The 18,744-nt window shown below is 42.4% G+C and overlaps 9 non-coding genes across 9 annotated transcripts; all 9 read left to right on the top strand.

Moving 5' to 3' along the window:
- The first annotated feature begins 376 nt into the window (after positions 1-376).
- On the top strand, positions 377-495 carry LOC148291881 (5S ribosomal RNA). Its single transcript, XR_015827439.1, has one exon. It is a non-coding gene; the product is annotated as a 5S ribosomal RNA (ribosomal RNA).
- A 754-nt stretch (positions 496-1,249) lies between these two features.
- LOC148291880 (5S ribosomal RNA) lies at positions 1,250-1,368 on the top strand. The gene has a single exon (XR_015827438.1). It is a non-coding gene; the product is annotated as a 5S ribosomal RNA (ribosomal RNA).
- Positions 1,369-2,121: 753 nt separating this feature from the next.
- LOC148291879 (5S ribosomal RNA) lies at positions 2,122-2,240 on the top strand. Its single transcript, XR_015827437.1, has one exon. It is a non-coding gene; the product is annotated as a 5S ribosomal RNA (ribosomal RNA).
- A 754-nt stretch (positions 2,241-2,994) lies between these two features.
- Positions 2,995-3,113, top strand: LOC148291878 (5S ribosomal RNA). Its single transcript, XR_015827436.1, has one exon. It is a non-coding gene; the product is annotated as a 5S ribosomal RNA (ribosomal RNA).
- Positions 3,114-12,326: 9,213 nt separating this feature from the next.
- LOC148291877 (5S ribosomal RNA) lies at positions 12,327-12,445 on the top strand. The gene has a single exon (XR_015826668.1). It is a non-coding gene; the product is annotated as a 5S ribosomal RNA (ribosomal RNA).
- A 752-nt stretch (positions 12,446-13,197) lies between these two features.
- Positions 13,198-13,316, top strand: LOC148291876 (5S ribosomal RNA). Its single transcript, XR_015827435.1, has one exon. It is a non-coding gene; the product is annotated as a 5S ribosomal RNA (ribosomal RNA).
- Positions 13,317-14,069: 753 nt separating this feature from the next.
- Positions 14,070-14,188, top strand: LOC148291875 (5S ribosomal RNA). Its single transcript, XR_015826816.1, has one exon. It is a non-coding gene; the product is annotated as a 5S ribosomal RNA (ribosomal RNA).
- Positions 14,189-14,941: 753 nt separating this feature from the next.
- Positions 14,942-15,060, top strand: LOC148291874 (5S ribosomal RNA). Its single transcript, XR_015827643.1, has one exon. It is a non-coding gene; the product is annotated as a 5S ribosomal RNA (ribosomal RNA).
- Positions 15,061-15,813: 753 nt separating this feature from the next.
- On the top strand, positions 15,814-15,932 carry LOC148291873 (5S ribosomal RNA). The gene has a single exon (XR_015827006.1). It is a non-coding gene; the product is annotated as a 5S ribosomal RNA (ribosomal RNA).
- The last annotated feature ends 2,812 nt before the right edge of the window (positions 15,933-18,744 follow it).

Here is an 18,744-nt window from a genome sequence, read left to right as displayed (position 1 = left end):
TCCAGCTCCTCTCCAATAACTTACGCCATCTGTCCTACATCACCCCGTGGAGCTCGTCTCCAATTAACCGGGCACCGCAAACGAACGAAAGCGAAAAAACAACAGGACTCGACGCCCACTGCCGAAATTATTGGGGTTGTTCTTAACGTTGTCAGTTTTTTTGTTTTTTTTGTTTTGGTTCAATTATCGTAAGGTAGGCCCCACAGCCGATCGGAACCGGCAGTTCGGCAGGCCTGCGCGCGACACGTGGTAGGGGTGGCGACGACAAGGCGTGACAGGCCATGCCATTTCATGCGGGGGGCGTTGGATAGCCAACCCATGGTCATATGGCATGGCTCAAACGTGGCTTATATACTTTTAGGCGTTATAAGCTAACGGATGCGATCATACCAACTCACATGCACCGGATCCCATCAGAACTCCGAAGTTAAGCGAGTTTGGGCGAGAGTAGTACTAGGATGGGTGACCTCCTGGGAAGTCCTCGTGTTGCATCCCTTCTTTTTTTGCCTTGTTGACGTTTCAATTGTCGTGGGCGTTTGCTTTCCGTCATCTTATTCATCTGGATGTCTTTGTTTTATCACGACCCCGTGGCGCAGCGAGACAATCGGGGCACACTATGATTAAATACTCCTAGAAAGCCTAGGATTAACGAAGGAATTAAAATAGCAAAATAACACAGTTACCAAAAACTTCAAAAACTGGATTTCGGGCTAGTAAACGACGTCGGATGCCCGAAAAAGCCCACGACACATGGCAACGCGATGAGTTTTACTCGCGACGCCGTTGCCTTCGAATCGACGGTTCGTGGGCCCAATTCTGAGGTCGGAGCCCAGATCAGCGGTTTGCCCGATTTGCCGTTGCACGCGCGTCGGTCCAGCTCCTCTCCAATAACTTACGCCATCTGTCCTACATCACCCCGTGGAGCTCGTCTCCAATTAACCGGGCACCGCAAACGAACGAAAGCGAAAAAACAACAGGACTCGACGCCCACTGCCGAAATTATTGGGGTTGTTATTAACGTTGTCAGTTTTTATGTTTTTTTTTGTTTTGGTTCAATTATCGTAAGGTAGGCCCCACAGCCGATCGGAACCGGCAGTTCGGCAGGCCTGCGCGCGACACGTGGTAGGGGTGGCGACGACAAGGCTTGACAGGCCATGCCATTTCATGCGGGGGGCGTTGGATAGCCAACCCATGGTCATATGGCATGGCTCAAACGTGGCTTATATACTTTTAGGCGTTATAAGCTAACGGATGCGATCATACCAACTCACATGCACCGGATCCCATCAGAACTCCGAAGTTAAGCGAGTTTGGGCGAGAGTAGTACTAGGATGGGTGACCTCCTGGGAAGTCCTCGTGTTGCATCCCTTCTTTTTTTGCCTTGTTGACATTTCAATTGTCGTGGGCGTTTGCTTTCCGTCATCTTATTCATCTGGATGTCTTTGTTTTATCACGACCCCTTGGCGCAGCGTGACAATCGGGGCACACTATGATTAAATACTCCTAGAAACCCTAGGATTAACGAAGGAATTAAAATATGAAAATAACACAGTTACCAAAAACTTCAAAAACTGGATTTCGGGCTAGTAAACGACGTCGGATGCCCGAAAAAGCCCACGACTCATGGCAACGCAATGAGTTTTACTCGCGACGCCGTTGCCTTCGAATCGACGGTTCGTGGGCCCAATTCTGAGGTCGGAGCCCAGATCAGCGGTTTGCCCGATTTGCCGTTGCACGCGCGTCGGTCCAGCTCCTCTCCAATAACTTACGCCATCTGTCCTACATCACCCCGTGGAGCTCGTCTCCAATTAACCGGGCACCGCAAACGAACGAAAGCGAAAAAACAACAGGACTCGACGCCCACTGCCGAAATTATTGGGGTTGTTCTTAACGTTGTCAGTTTTTTTGTTTTTTTTGTTTTGGTTCAATTATCGTAAGGTAGGCCCCACAGCCGATCGGAACCGGCAGTTCGGCAGGCCTGCGCGCGACACGTGGTAGGGGTGGCGACGACAAGGCGTGACAGGCCATGCCATTTCATGCGGGGGGCGTTGGATAGCCAACCCATGGTCATATGGCATGGCTCAAACGTGGCTTATATACTTTTAGGCGTTATAAGCTAACGGATGCGATCATACCAACTCACATGCACCGGATCCCATCAGAACTCCGAAGTTAAGCGAGTTTGGGCGAGAGTAGTACTAGGATGGGTGACCTCCTGGGAAGTCCTCGTGTTGCATCCCTTCTTTTTTTGCCTTGTTGACGTTTCAATTGTCGTGGGCGTTTGCTTTCCGTCAACTTATTGATCTGGATGTCTTTGTTTTATCACGACCCCTTGGCGCAGCGTGACAATCGGGGCACACTATGATTAAATACTCCTAGAAAGCGTAGGATTAACGAAGGAATTAAAATAGGAAAATAATACAGTTACCAAAAACTTCAAAAACTGGATTTCGGGCTAGTAAACGACGTCGGATGCCCGAAAAAGTCCACGACTCATGGCAACGCAATGAGTTTTACTCGCGACGCCGTTGCCTTCGAATCGACGGTTCGTGGGCCCAATTCTGAGGTCGGAGCCCAGATCAGCGGTTTGCCCGATTTGCCGTTGCACGCGCGTCGGTCCAGCTCCTCTCCAATAACTTACGCCATCTGTCCTACATCACCCCGTGGAGCTCGTCTCCAATTAACCGGGCACCGCAAACGAACGAAAGCGAAAAAACAACAGGACTCGACGCCCACTGCCGAAATTATTGGGGTTGTTCTTAACGTTGTCAGTTTTTTTGTTTTTTTTTGTTTTGGTTCAATTATCGTAAGGTAGGCCCCACAGCCGATCGGAACCGGCAGTTCGGCAGGCCTGCGCGCGACACATGGTAGGGGTGGCGACGACAAGGCCTGACAGGCCATGCCATTTCATGCAGGGGATGTTGGATAGCCAACCCATGGTCATATGGCATGGCTCAAACGTGGCTTATATACTTTTAGGCGTTATAAGCTAACGGATGCGATCATACCAACTCACATGCACCGGATCCCATCAGAACTCCGAAGTTAAGCGAGTTTGGGCGAGAGTAGTACTAGGATGGGTGACCTCCTGGGAAGTCCTCGTGTTGCATCCCTTCTTTTTTTGCCTTGTTGACGTTTCAATTGTCGTGGGCGTTTGCTTTCCGTCATCTTATTCATCTGGATGTCTTTGTTTTATCACGACCCCGTGGCGCAGCGTGACAATCGGGGCACACTATGATTAAATACTCCTAGAAAGCCTAGGATTAACGAAGGAATTAAAATAGGAAAATAACACAGTTATCAAAAACTTCAAAAACTGGATTTCGGGCTAGTAAACGACGTCGGATGCCCGAAAAAGCCCACGACTCTTGGCAACCCAATGAGTTTTACTCGCGACGCCGTTGCCTTCGAATCGACGGTTCGTGGGCCCAATTCTGAGGTCGGACCCCAGATCAGCGGTTTGCCCGATTTGCCGTTGCACGAACGCGTTCAGTAAAGTCTTCGCGCCTTTCCATGAGCCCGTAATTTTTGCTTGTGGAGCCTGCGGCGCCTCTTTGCGTCGACACGTGTCTCGCCCTGTCTGTTGGTCCCTTACACTGAACCGAGACATCATGATCCATGTTAAAATCCCGCTCTTTGTGTTGCTAATCACGGTTCGATAGTTTGTTTTTACAAAACTAAATAATAATAAAAAGCCGGAATTGAAAACAAATTGTGGGTCGGGTTTCACTTTAGTTTGGGTTTCAAAGTGGGTTAAATTCACCATGGTTTGTGTTTCGAAATTGTGGGCTTTGGGCTTCAAAATTTTTTTGGGTTTCAGAATTGTGTGATTAGGGTTTACTGTTTCATTTTTTTTTGTTTGTTTGTTTGTGTTGTAATTTTTATTTTATAATTATTTTGTTTTTGTTTTCTTTTGTGATTTTGTGATATTTTTTTATTTGCTTTAATACCTTTCATTTGTTGTTATGACATTGTTTGTGGCTAATTTTTAAACATTGAGGACAATGCTCATTTCTAGGTTTGGGGGTATTGGAGTTTAGCAAGTAAACTTGGTTTTTCTTAAAATTTTTTAAAAAAAAATATTTAAATTTCTTTCTTGTTTTGAATCTTGTTTAGTCACTTTCCGAACACATTTGATGAGATTGTGATAAATGTTTGCATGACTTAAATGAAAATTGAATTTTATTTATTATTTATTTTGTTTTCCTTGTAAATTTTTATTGTAAAAAAAAATTAATTAATTAATTAATTTGGCATCGTTCTAGCATGACATGTTCGAAACCTTCTTTGCACTTGCCATTTGTTTCATAATTTTCCAATTAAAGGATTTGCATGATCTAAAGAATTGTATCAAGCATAAATTAGACTTATATAACCATATAATGTGAGCTTTTGAGCCTTGTGCTTCATTTCATGAATGTTATACACATACTCTTATTTTCTTGTCATCAAAGTTGTTGTTTGATCTCATTATTCATTGATTTGGTTGATCACTTAAAAGTCATTCATTCTTATGCAATTTGATTTCATGACATTTAAGAAGTGATATTAAGGCCCTCTTTGGATCGTTTGTGCCTTTCAAGCTAACCTTATGCATGCTTAAGCATGATTTTCCATTGTTAACCATTTTGAGCCTACATGTAAACCTTTTCTTTCATTTTACCAATTATATTTCCTCGCCTTAGCCCGAAAAACAAATATTTACCTTTCTAAGGAACTCATGAGCTCTAATTCGGATGTGTTTTTCATGCTAAGTTTGGGAAGGGATATTACATAGAAGAAAAAAAGAAAAAAAAAGAAAATCACACAATTGGTGAAAGAAAAGAAAAGAAAAAAGTTATGATTAAATGGTAGTTGAATGAAATTTTGTTTTTGGGTTTCATTGGTGTTTGGAAAGGAGTTTAAATCATTGTAAATGAAGGTATAAGGAGTTTTGATCGTGTAAAAGAAAAAATCTAATCGTGATGATTCGAAGTCTTGTAAACAATTGTTTTATGCTCTTATATTTTGAGTTTCTTGGACTTTGTTTTATCCATACCCTTCATTTCTTACTCACCTTACACCCTTGGCCCCATTACAACCTATGCTAAAGACCTAAATTGATCTTAAATGTCATGTGGTTGAATTGCATTTATTTTTCTACTTTTAAGTGTTTGGCATCCTTCTTGAGATCATATTAATGCAAGTTCTTCATCTTTCTATTGCGAGTTAAGTCCCTTATGGTTTAACTCTAATCTCATGTTTATAACTGAGTGTTGCATTGTAGCCCTCTTCCGAGTGATTCATTTGTGACAGGACAACTTCGGTGAGATTTGAAGTTGCATTTGTGCTTGGTATGATTTTTGAAATTGTGTGAAAACTAAGATTGGGGAATTTGTTGCATTTGGCTATCACACTAATACACTTTGAACATGTTATGTTTTGAACTTTGCCGCCTTGTAAATAATGTCTAAAATTGAGCTTTTAAACTTTTGAGTCATGTGCATGAGTCATTTCTCTTCATAAAATGTTCGGAAAGATTGTTTTGAGTTTTTATTTATTTATTTTTATTTTTATTTTTGTTTTGTTTTTGTAATTATTTTTGTTTTTGTGTTTCTTTTATTTTTGCTAAGGACTAACAAATCTAATAAGTTTTCTAACCACTTTGTTTTGTAGAGTTAGTAAAACGTTTGTGGGTATCGTTTCTGTTAAACCCTCAGGAGACACAACTCCTCCTACTAGGGATGCCTAGAGGTTTAAAGGCTTGTTGCATTCGCTCAATGCAATCGAGTTACCTACGAAAGTGGTCTAGTTAACTTCTTGTTTTGTTTTTAACTTTGTTTTGTGTTGTTTTGCTCGAGGACTAGCAAAATCTAGGTTTGGGGGTATTTGATCGGTTCATAATTGTATATCATTTTGTACCCTTCTAGCTTATGATTTGGTTATGTTTTTGAGTTAAACTTGTGCTTTTAATCCTTTTTGTGTTTATCTTTCAGTTCATTGAGCTTTAGGTAATAATGATGGCTTTGGATAGTAAATGATGCAATCCATGCATGTTAGGGCCTAATTTGGATGAATGGATGAAGAGCTTAAAGACAAACTCAATTTTGGCTACAGTCCCCTGCCAGCCCAGTTTCGTAGGTCATATTGCAAGCTTTGTTTCAGCAACCTACGTAGCTCGGATGAGGCCACATTCTTCATGAAAGTTGTTCCAATGGGTGTGTAATATAACATATCCAAAATTCAGCCCCATTGGATAAATATGGAGTCTTTTACCTAGCAAACACAGAGCCATGCTCAGGATGGATTTTATCAGCGCGCAAAATGAGTTAGCAATTTGTTTTGGCCTTAACTTCCTCCTCCGACCTTGGATTGGCCCAAATGATATATGGCTGGAAAGAAGACATTCTGAACTTCAAGTTTGAGTGCTTAAAGTCTTAATTTGCTTAAGGGAAGCCCAATTCGTAAGCCCTTGAAGTTGCTGGTCATGCTGACCTCAGGATGAGCTATTATTTCTGGTTGGAAGCTTGGTCATGGTGACATGAAGATGAGCTAGGGCTGCTGGTGGGATTTATTAGTGAAGTGCATCAACCATTTCAGATTTTATAATGGAAGTGTTGTATGCATTAGTGAAGTGCATCAACCATTTCAGATTTTATAAAACAAAGTGTTGTATGCATTAGCCATACTTAATTCAGATTTTCAGCTTCCTTAGGCCTATATATAGTGAGGTTTCCCAAGCTTGTAAACACACCCCAAGGGGGGGGGAGCTCTCAAACACTTCTCTAGAGCTCCCTTCCCTTCTCTCCCTCAAATTCTCTTAGTTTTGCTTTCTAGTTCTCAATTCTAGCTTTCTTTAATGTTTTCTTAGTTGTAATTTATTTTTCTTGTAATGTACATTCTTTCTTAAGTATTCAAGTTTAATTAGTTTCCAAGTTTCAATTATGGTTTTTGTTCTTATTCATTATGCTTATAAGTTAATATGCTAGTTTGAATGATTGATCACCATTTAGGCTTGCATGTTAGCTATCTTGGTTTGAATTAAGAGTATACACCATGCTTTAATTCGAATTGAACTATGAATAGGAAGAGTATGTATGGACATTCGACAACAGGGATTAGATACATACTTGGTTGTTTAAATTGTTCTTCTATGCTTAATGGGTTCCTAATGCTTAATTTTAGGTTAGACAACAAATGATCAAATTAGGGAATTAGGAACACAAGGTTATGACCACACACCATGGCTTAATCATACTTTAGCTAGAATCAATCCATTAATCTAATTGAACTTGGGAACTTATCTGCTTGAGTTAGTTATTTCTTCTTTCCTTGTTTTATTTATTTCCTTTATTTTTCATTTCTGTTTTGTGTAGGGAAAATGAATTGGATCATTCAATCACCAATCCTCGTGGGATCGACCTCGCACTTACATACGCTATACTACCGAACGGCTCGTGCACTTGCGAGTATCACAAGTTGAGGATGCAGCTTAATCCATTTTGGTGCAGCTGAAATCTACACAACAAGTTTTTGGCGCCGTTGCCGGGGATCGGTAACATTGTTTGATTCTATTTGGCTTTCCTACTTTATTATTATTATTATTATTTTCTTAACTGGACAATTTCAAGTTTTAAAGTTAATGACGTTAATGGACAAGTTGTGTTTGTAGTCCAACAGAAAAGGACAATTGCCCAACAAGCAAGAGAACTGGGTTTAAGTCCCAGCTTACACAACCCATTGGTGCTTGTTGCTTTGAAGCATGGAATTGGACTTGTGTTGATTTTTCCTTTTCATTTTTAGTTTTTTTTTATATTTCGTAATCCTTTAATTCCGTTTCAAGTTTTTGTGTGTGTTTGTTTTAGCAATGTAAATAGCTCAATAAAAATGGAGAGAGATGGCAACTTCAAAGATAGGAAGTGTGGAGTAGTGGGAGAAGTCGCGACCTCCAAATGCATCACGCTCGACCTAATCGCTTCAAGGGGGAGCATTTCAATCCTTTCTCTTTACTTGTTATTATTTTAAATTTATGTTTCTTTTTTATAAAAATTTAAAAAATAAAATAAATTTAAAATTTAAAAAAAGGATTTTTCATATGAGCCGACTTATGGTAACCCCAGTGAGCACTTCCGTTAATACAGTGTCTAGGAGTTCTTTAGGCGACACCTTCGGTGTCTAAGAAGTTTGGGTTTTAAGCGGGACCATTGTGACCCCTCCAACCTTCCCGGATCCCCTGGCTGTGTTTTCTGAGGCCCTTAACTGGTCATCCGTGAGTTGCTTGTATATTGTGTGTTTTTAAATTAAGTTTTTTTTATTTTCCTTGTTTTCTTTTCTGTTGAGTCTTTGTTTTTGTTTTGTTATGTTATTTTATTTATTTATTTACGTGGTATGGTTAGTTAGTTTATGTCTGAGTGTTAAAACACATTTTTATTTCAAACGCTGCATTAAAAAAAAAAAATTTTAAAAAAATATAAAAAAAAAAAAAAAAAAACTTCTTCTTCTTCTTCTTCTTCATCTTCATCTTCATCATCATCATGGCTTGCCTCTATTTTCTCGCACTTGTAGAATCTGTAGCAGCTCCACATGGTCCTCATTCTTTCTCTGCAGTGCTTCCACATGCTGATTGGCACAGTAAAGCCGCTTCTGCAAGTCTGCCACCATAGCCTTCAAGGAAGCCACTTCCTCGCTCAGCGCGGCACACTCACGTGTCCTCGCCAGTAATCGCATGCCCAAATTGGTAGCCGAGACCGCATGGAGCACAGATAAAGTGTGGGACTCCTCTACTGCCACCTTGTCCGACCGCTGTGTCACATGCAGATGATCTGCCGGTGTGAGTATACTGCCAATCATGCCAACCAGCAGCACTGCTCTGTTCGGCCTTGCCTCAACAAAGTTCGGTATTGCCTCAGTAAAGTTTGAGGCCGTGCCGTGATGATATGTGGAGTTTGGGAAGACAGGAGTTGGAGGAGCCCTTGTCTGGGCATTCGGTGGTGCAAGTGAGAGCTCAAGGTTGAGATCATCAAGGTGAGTGCATGAGGATGCCATTTTTTTTGTTTCTGGATTTTTTGATGTTTTTCCTTGAGTTGCAGGAAGAAATGCTGGGTATCATCCGCTTGCAGAGGTGTGGTTTAAATAGACATATGCTGATGAGAGAGAGCCAACACCATTTCGGATTTCCCGGGCATGCTCGACCTAATCGCTTCAAGGGGGAGCACCTTTACTTTACTTTTCTTTTTTTTTTCCTCCGTGTTTTCTGGTGTTTAATGTTTTTGCCCGTTACTTTCATTTTCTAGTGCTTTGTGTTTTTGCCTTTACCTTTCGGCTATCATCTTTGTCTTATTTTAGTTAGGGAAATGTGTTTTCTTTTCCGTTTGTCGTCTTTGTTTTATTTTAGTTGGGAAGTGTGTTTTCTTTTTCTTTTTCTTTTTCTTTCTGCAACCTTACTCTTTTATTTCCGAAACAAAATAACGAAAATACAAAAACAACAAAATAAAATAAAAACAACAATAATGCAGTAGGAAATCATTTCTTCTCGGTGCTTGGTGTCTCGACCATTGGAGCTTTGAGTTTGGCCCTCTGGCTGTCCTCTTCCGGGGCTTCACGCACAGCTTCTTGGGGCTCACCACTTGAGCTCCCAAAGATCGCAATCTTAGCTTGAGCGTAACTACTCTCACGATCTGCTTGCTTGCGTTTACCCGGTCGGTCTAGGTCCTCCAGCTGTTTTCGCATGTCGCGAGAGTACAACTCTACCATTTTTGATAGGTTTTTATTCTCGTCCCGCAATACTTCTAGCTGGTGTCGATTCACCTCCACTATCCTTGACCTCTCCCTTTTCAAGCTTTTTATAGCAGTCTGGCACTCCTCAACCATACTTCGCTCCGCCGCCAACTGACCTTTCAGCACCTCTACCTCATGGGACTTCGCAAGTAGGCGATGACCCAAACTTGCGACTGTTGTTGTACTCTGCACGCTCAGTGCCAGGGGCATCGCTCACGACCCGGTTGTCATCCCTTGTCCCCAGAACACGTATATCTTAAACCCTCAGGAGACACAACTCCTCCTACTAGGGATGCCTAGAGGTTTAAAGGCTTGTTGCATTCGCTCAATGCAATCGAGTTACCTACGAAAGTGGTCTAGTTAACTTCTTGTTTTGTTTTTAACTTTGTTTTGTGTTGTTTTGCTCGAGGACTAGCAAAATCTAGGTTTGGGGGTATTTGATCGGTTCATAATTGTATATCATTTTGTACCCTTCTAGCTTATGATTTGGTTATGTTTTTGAGTTAAACTTGTGCTTTTAATCCTTTTTGTGTTTATCTTTCAGTTCATTGAGCTTTAGGTAATAATGATGGCTTTGGATAGTAAATGATGCAATCCATGCATGTTAGGGCCTAATTTGGATGAATGGATGAAGAGCTTAAAGACAAACTCAATTTTGGCTACAGTCCCCTGCCAGCCCAGTTTCGTAGGTCATATTGCAAGCTTTGTTTCAGCAACCTACATAGCTCGGATGAGGCCACATTCTTCATGAAAGTTGTTCCAATGGGTGTGTAATATAACATATCCAAACTTCAGCCCCATTGGATAAATATGGAGTCTGTTACCTAGCAAACACAGAGCCATGCTCAGGATGGATTTTATCAGCGCGCAAAATGAGTTAGCAATTTGTTTTGGCCTTAACTTCCTCCTCCGACCTTGGATTGGCCCAAATGATATATGGCTGGAAAGAAGACATTCTGAACTTCAAGTTTGAGTGCTTAAAGTCTTAATTTGCTTAAGGGAAGCCCAATTCGTAAGCCCTTGAAGTTGCTGGTCATGCTGACCTCAGGATGAGCTATTATTTCTGGTTGGAAGCTTGGTCATGGTGACATGAAGATGAGCTAGGGCTGCTGGTGGGATTTATTAGTGAAGTGCATCAACCATTTCAGATTTTATAATGGAAGTGTTGTATGCATTAGTGAAGTGCATCAACCATTTCAGATTTTATAAAACAAAGTGTTGTATGCATTAGCCATACTTAATTCAGATTTTCAGCTTCCTTAGGCCTATATATAGTGAGGTTTCCCAAGCTTGTAAACACACCCCAAGGGGGGGGAGCTCTCAAACACTTCTCTAGAGCTCCCTTCCCTTCTCTCCCTCAAATTCTCTTAGTTTTGCTTTCTAGTTCTCAATTCTAGCTTTCTTTAATGTTTTCTTAGTTGTAATTTATTTTTCTTGTAATGTACATTCTTTCTTAAGTATTCAAGTTTAATTAGTTTCCAAGTTTCAATTATGGTTTTTGTTCTTATTCATTATGCTTATAAGTTAATATGCTAGTTTGAATGATTGATCACCATTTAGGCTTGCATGTTAGCTATCTTGGTTTGAATTAAGAGTATACACCATGCTTTAATTCGAATTGAACTATGAATAGGAAGAGTATGTATGGACATTCGACAACAGGGATTAGATACATACTTGGTTGTTTAAATTGTTCTTCTATGCTTAATGGGTTCCTAATGCTTAATTTTAGGTTAGACAACAAATGATCAAATTAGGGAATTAGGAACACAAGGTTATGACCACACACCATGGCTTAATCATACTTTAGCTAGAATCAATCCATTAATCTAATTGAACTTGGGAACTTATCTGCTTGAGTTAGTTATTTCTTCTTTCCTTGTTTTATTTATTTCCTTTATTTTTCATTTCTGTTTTGTGTAGGGAAAATGAATTGGATCATTCAATCACCAATCCTCGTGGGATCGACCTCGCACTTACATACGCTATACTACCGAACGGTTCGTGCACTTGCGAGTATCACAAGTTGGGGATGCAGCTTAATCCATTTTGGTGCAGCTGAAATCTACACAACAGCAACGCAATGAGTTTTACTCGCGACGCCGTTGCCTTCGAATAGTCGGTTCGTGGGGCCAATTCTGAGGTCGGAGCCCAGATCAGCGGTTTGCCCGATTTGCCGTTGCACGCACGTCGGTCCAGCTCCTCTCCAATAACTTACGCCATCTGTCCTACATCACCCCGTGGAGCTCGTCTCCAATTAACCGGGCACCGCAAACGAACGAAAGCGAAAAAACAGCAGGACTCGACGCCCACTGCCGAAATTATTGGGGTTGTTCTTAACGTTGTCAGTTTTTTTGTTTTTTTTGTTTTGGTTCAATTATCGTAAGGTAGGCCCCACAGCCGATCGGAACCGGCAGTTCGGCAGGCCTGCGCGCGACACGTGGTAGGGGTGGCGACGACAAGGCTTGACAGGCCATGCCATTTCATGCGGGGGGCGTTGGATAGCCAACCCATGGTCATATGGCATGGCTCAAACGTGGTTTATATACTTTTAGGCGTTATAAGCTAACGGATGCGATCATACCAACTCACATGCACCGGATCCCATCAGAACTCCGAAGTTAAGCGAGTTTGGGCGAGAGTAGTACTAGGATGGGTGACCTCCCGGGAAGTCCTCGTGTTGCATCCCTTCTTTTTTTGCCTTGTTGACGTTTCAATTGTCGTGGGCGTTTGCTTTCCGTCATCTTATTCATCTGGATGTCTTTTTTTATCACGACCCCTTGGCGCAGCGTGACAATCGGGGCACACTATGATTAAATACTACTAGAAAGCCTAGGATTAACGAAGGAATTAAAATAGGAAAATAACACAGTTACCAAAAACTTCAAAAACTGGATCTCGGGCTAGTAAACGACGTCGGATGCCCGAAAAAGCCCACGACTCATGGCAACGGAATGAGTTTTACTCGCGACGCCGTTGCCTTCGAATCGACGGTTCGTGGGCCCAATTCTGAGGTCGGAGCCCAGATCAGCGGTTTGCCCGATTTGCCGTTGCACGCGCGTCGGTCCAGCTCCTCTCCAATAACTTACGCCATCTGTCCTACATCACCCCGTGGAGCTCGTCTCCAATTAACCGGGCACCGCAAACGAACGAAAGCGAAAAAACAGCAGGACTCGACGCCCACTGCCGAAATTATTGGGGTTGTTCTTAACGTTGTCAGTTTTTTTGTTTTTTTTGTTTTGGTTCAATTATCGTAAGGTAGGCCCCACAGCCGATCGGAACCGGCAGTTATGCAGGCCTGCGCGCGACACGTGGTAGGGGTGGCGACGACAAGGCTTGACAGGCCATGCCATTTCATGCGGGGGGCGTTGGATAGCCAACCCATGGTCATATGGCATGGCTCAAACGTGGCTTATATACTTTTAGGCGTTATAAGCTAACGGATGCGATCATACCAACTCACATGCACCGGATCCCATCAGAACTCCGAAGTTAAGCGAGTTTGGGCGAGAGTAGTACTAGGATGGGTGACCTCCTGGGAAGTCCTCGTGTTGCATCCCTTCTTTTTTTGCCTTGTTGACGTTTCAATTGTCGTGGGCGTTTGCTTTCCGTCATCTTATTCATCTGGATGTCTTTGTTTTATCACGACCCCTTGGCGCAGCGTGACAATCGGGGCACACTATGATTAAATACTCCTAGAAAGCCTAGGATTAACGAAGGAATTAAAATAGGAAAATAACACAGTTACCAAAAACTTCAAAAACTGGATCTCGGGCTAGTAAACGACGTCGGATGCCCGAAAAAGCCCACGACTCATGGCAACGCAATGAGTTTAACTCGCGACGCCGTTGCCTTCGAATCGACGGTTCGTGGGCCCAATTCTGAGGTCGGAGCCCAGATCAGCGGTTTGCCCGATTTGCCGTTGCACGCGCGTCGGTCCAACTCCTCTCCAATAACTTACGCCATCTGTCCTACATCACCCCGTGGAGCTCGTCTCCAATTAACCGGGCACCGCAAACGAACGAAAGCGAAAAAACAGCAGGACTCGACGCCCACTGCCGAAATTATTGGGGTTGTTCTTAACGTTGTCAGTTTTTTTGTTTTTTTTGTTTTGGTTCAATTATCGTAAGGTAGGCCCCACAGCCGATCGGAACCGGCAGTTCGGCAGGCCTGCGCGCGACACGTGGTAGGGGTGGCGACGACAAGGCTTGACAGGCCATGCCATTTCATGCGGGGGGCGTTGGATAGCCAACCCATGGTCATATGGCATGGCTCAAACGTGGCTTATATACTTTTAGGCGTTATAAGCTAACGGATGCGATCATACCAACTCACATGCACCGGATCCCATCAGAACTCCGAAGTTAAGCGAGTTTGGGCGAGAGTAGTACTAGGATGGGTGACCTCCTGGGAAGTCCTCGTGTTGCTTCCCTTCTTTTTTTGCCTTGTTGACGTTTCAATTGTCGTGGGCGTTTGCTTTCCGTCATCTTATTCATCTGGATGTCTTTGTTTTATCACGACCCCTTGGCGCAGCGTGACAATCGGGGCACACTATGATTAAATACTCCTAGAAAGCCTAGGATTAACGAAGGAATTAAAATAGGAAAATAACACAGTTACCAAAAACTTCAAAAACTGGATCTCGGGCTAGTAAACGACGTCGGATGCCCGAAAAAGCCCACGACTCATGGCAACGCAATGAGTTTAACTCGCGACGCCGTTGCCTTCGAATCGACGGTTCGGTGGCCCAATTCTGAGGTCGGAGCCCAGATCAGCGGTTTGCCCGATTTGCCGTTGCACGCGCGTCGGTCCAGCTCCTCTCCAATAACTTACGCCATCTGTCCTACATCACCCCGTGGAGCTCGTCTCCAATTAACCGGGCACCGCAAACGAACGAAAGCGAAAAAACAGCAGGACTCGACGCCCACTGCCGAAATTATTGGGGTTGTTCTTAACGTTGTCAGTTTTTTTGTTTTTTTTGTTTTGGTTCAATTATCGTAAGGTAGGCCCCACAGCCGATCGGAACCGGCAGTTCGGCAGGCCTGCGCGCGACACGTGGTAGGGGTGGCGACGACAAGGCTTGACAGGCCATGCCATTTCATGCGGGGGGCGTTGGATAGCCAACCCATGGTCATATGGCATGGCTCAAACGTGGTTTATATACTTTTAGGCGTTATAAGCTAACGGATGCGATCATACCAACTCACATGCACCGGATCCCATCAGAACTCCGAAGTTAAGCGAGTTTGGGCGAGAGTAGTACTAAGATGGGTGACCTCCTGGGAAGTCCTCGTGTTGCATCCCTTCTTTTTTTGCCTTGTTGACGTTTCAATTGTCGTGGGCGTTTGCTTTCCGTCATCTTATTCATCTGGATGTCTTTGTTTTATCACGACCCCTTGGCGCAGCGTGACAATCGGGGCACACTATGATTAAATACTCCTAGAAAGCCTAGGATTAACGAAGGAATTAAAATAGGAAAATAACACAGTTACCAAAAACTTCAAAAACTGGATCTCGGGCTAGTAAACGACGTCGGATGCCCGAAAAAGCCCACGACTCATGGCAACGCAATGAGTTTAACTCGCGACGCCGTTGCCTTCGAATCGACGGTTCATGGGCCCAATTCTGAGGTCGGAGCCCAGATCAGCGGTTTGCCCGATTTGCCGTTGCACGCGCGTCGGTCCAGCTCCTCTCCAATAACTTACGCCATCTGTCCTACATCACCCCGTGGAGCTCGTCTCCAATTAACCGGGCACCGCAAACGAACGAAAGCGAAAAAACAGCAGGACTCGACGCCCACTGCCGAAATTATTGGGGTTGTTCTTAACGTTGTCAGTTTTTTTGTTTTTTTTGTTTTGGTTCAATTATCGTAAGGTAGGCCCCACAGCCGATCGGAACCGGCAGTTCGGCAGGCCTGCGCGCGACACATGGTAAGGGTGGCGACGACAAGGCTTGACAGGCCATGCCATTTCATGCGGGGGGCGTTGGATAGCCAACCCATGGTCATATGGCATGGCTCAAACGTGGCTTATATACTTTTAGGCGTTATAAGCTAACGGATGCGATCACACCAACTCGCATGCACCGGATCCCATCAGAACTCCGAAGTTAAGTGAGTTTGGGCTAGAGTAGTACTAGGATGGGTGACCTCCTGGGAAGTCCTCGTGTTGCATCCCTTCTTTTTTTGCCTTGTTGACGTTTAAATTGTCGTGGGCGTTTGCTTTCCGTCATCTTATTCATCTGGATGTCTTTGTTTTAACACGACCCCTTGGCGCAGCGTGACAATCGGGGCACACTATGATTAAATACTCCTAGAAAGCCTAGGATTAACGAAGGAATTAAAATAGGAAAATAACACAGTTACCAAAAACTTCAAAAATTGGATTTCGGGCTAGTAAACGACGTCGGATGCCCGAAAAAGCCCACGACTCATGGCACCGCAATGAGTTTTACTCGCGACGCCATTGCCTTCGAATCGACGGTTCGTAGGCCCAATTCTGAGGTCGGAGCCTGATCGGTTCATAATTGTATATCATTTTGTACCCTTCTAGCTTATGATTTGGTTATGTTTTTGAGTTAAACTTGTGCTTTTAATCCTTTTTGTGTTTATCTTTCAGTTCATTGAGCTTTAGGTAATAATGATGGCTTTAGAGAGCATAATTCATGCAATTCAAGCATGTTAAGGCCTAATTTGGATGAATGGATGAAGAGCTTAAAGACAAACTCATTTTGGCTACAGCCCCCTGCCAGTCCAGTTCCGTAGGTCATATTGCAAGCTTTGTTTCAACCACCTACATAGCTCGAATGAGGCCACATTCTTCATGAAAGTTGTTCCAATTGGTGTGTACTATAACATATCCAAACTTCAGCCCCATTGGATAAATCTGGAGTCCGTTACCTAGCAAACACAGAACCATGCTCAGGATGGATCTTATCAGCGCGGAAAATGAGTTAGCAATTTGTTTCGGCCTTAACTTCTTCCTCCGACCTTGGATTGGCCCAAATAACATATGGCTGGAAAGAAGACATTCTGAACTTCAATTTCGAGTGCTTAAAGTCCTAATTTGATTAAGAGAAGCCCAAGTTGTAAGCCCTTGAAGTTGCTGGTCATGCTGACCTCAGCATGTGCTGGTTGGATGCTTGGTCATGGTGAGCTAGGTATGAGCTATCATTTCTGGTTGGAAGCTTGGTCATGGTGACATGAAGATGAGCTAGGGCTGCTGGTGGGATCTATTGGTGAAGTGCATCAACCAATTCAAGATTTTCTAATACAAGTGCATCACCCAATTTAGATTTTCTAATACAAGTGCATCAACCATTTCAGATTTTATAAAACAAGTGTTGTATGCATTAGCCATATTGAATTCAGATTTTCACTTCCCCTAGGCCTATAAATAGGGAAGTTCTCTAAGCTTGTAAACACACCCCAAGGGGGGGAGCTCTCAAACACTTCTCTAGAGCTCCCTTCCCTTCTCTCCCTCAAATTCTCTTAGTTTCTCTTTCTAGTTTTCAATTGTTATAATGAGATCTTTGTGCTGAAATTTTCCTTTAAGTCTTTCCAAGTTCTACTTTAATTTTCATTGTTATGTAAATTCTTTTCTTTAGTTTCAAGTTTGATTAGTTTCCAAGTTTCAATTATGATTTTTGTTCTTATTCATTATGCTTATAAGTTAATATGCTAGTTTGAATGATTGATCACCATTTAGGCTTGCATGTTAGCTATCTTGGTTTGAATTAAGAGTAGACACCATACTTTAATTCGAATTGAACTATGAATAGGAAGAGTATGTATGGACATTCGACAACAGGGATTAGATACATGCTTGGTTGTTTAAATTGTTCTTCTATGCTTAATGGGTTCCTAATGCTTAATTTTAGGTTAGACAACAAATGATCAAATTAGGGAATTAGGAACACAAGGTTATGACCACACACCATGGCTTAATCATACTTTAGCTAGAATCAATCCATTAATCTAAATTGAACTTGGGAACTTATTTGCTTGAGTTACTTATTTCTTTCATCCTTGTTTTATGTTCTTTGTTTTTGTTTCTATTTTGTGTAGGGAAACTAAATTGGATCATTCAATCACCAATCCCTGTGGAATCGACCTCGCACTTACATATGCTATACTACCAACGGTTCGTGCACTTGCGAGTATCACAAGTTGAGGATGCAACTGAATCCATTTTGGTGCAGCTGTATCTACGTAACAAGTTTTTGGCGCCGTTGCCGGGGATCGGTAACATTGTTTGATTCTATTTGGCTTTCCTACTTTATTTTATTTGTTTTTCTTAACTAGACAATTTCTTGTTTTAAAGTTAATGACGTTAATGGACAAGTTGTGTTTGTAGTCCAACAGAAAAGGACAATTGCCCAACAAGCAAGAGAACTGGGTTTAAGTCCCAGCTTACACAACCCATTGGTGCTTGTTGCTTTGAAACATGGAATTGGATGTGTGTTGATTTTCCTTTTCATTTTAGTTTTTATTTCCTAATCCTTTAATTCTATTTCAAGTTTTCTATGTTTGTTTTAGCAATTTATTATAGCTCAATAATAAATGGAGAGAGATGGCAACCTCAATCATAAGAATGGGAAGTGTGGAGCAGTGGGAGAAGTCGCGACCTCCAAGTGCATCCATGCTCGACCTAATCGCTTCAAGGGGGAGCATTTCAATCCTTTCTCTTCTTTGAATTCTGTTTATTTTCGTAGTTGTTTTTGCCTTTTGGTCCGCGTTGAGTTCTTTTTTTTTCTATGCTGAATCCAACCATATAAAGAACGTAAAATTTAGACTTACGGTTGGAAAGTTATAGCCTAAAAACTGAACAGAGGTCGAAGCTGAAAAACATAGAAACGAATCTGTCCAAATGGTGATAAACAGGTGATAGAAAGTGCTGTTTGTTTTTTTTTCTTTGGTTTCTTGGTTTGTTTCTTTTAGTACAATAATTTATATCGTTTGTTTGAGTTTGTTTATAGTACTTAGTTCAT

Source organism: Prunus avium, chromosome 8 (genome assembly GCF_965620075.1).
Source record: "Prunus avium chromosome 8, drPruAviu1.hap1.1, whole genome shotgun sequence".
Taxonomy (NCBI): domain Eukaryota; kingdom Viridiplantae; phylum Streptophyta; class Magnoliopsida; order Rosales; family Rosaceae; genus Prunus; species Prunus avium.
The sequence above is the reverse complement of the archived record's forward strand: the minus strand, read 5'-3'. Positions and strand labels throughout refer to the sequence as shown.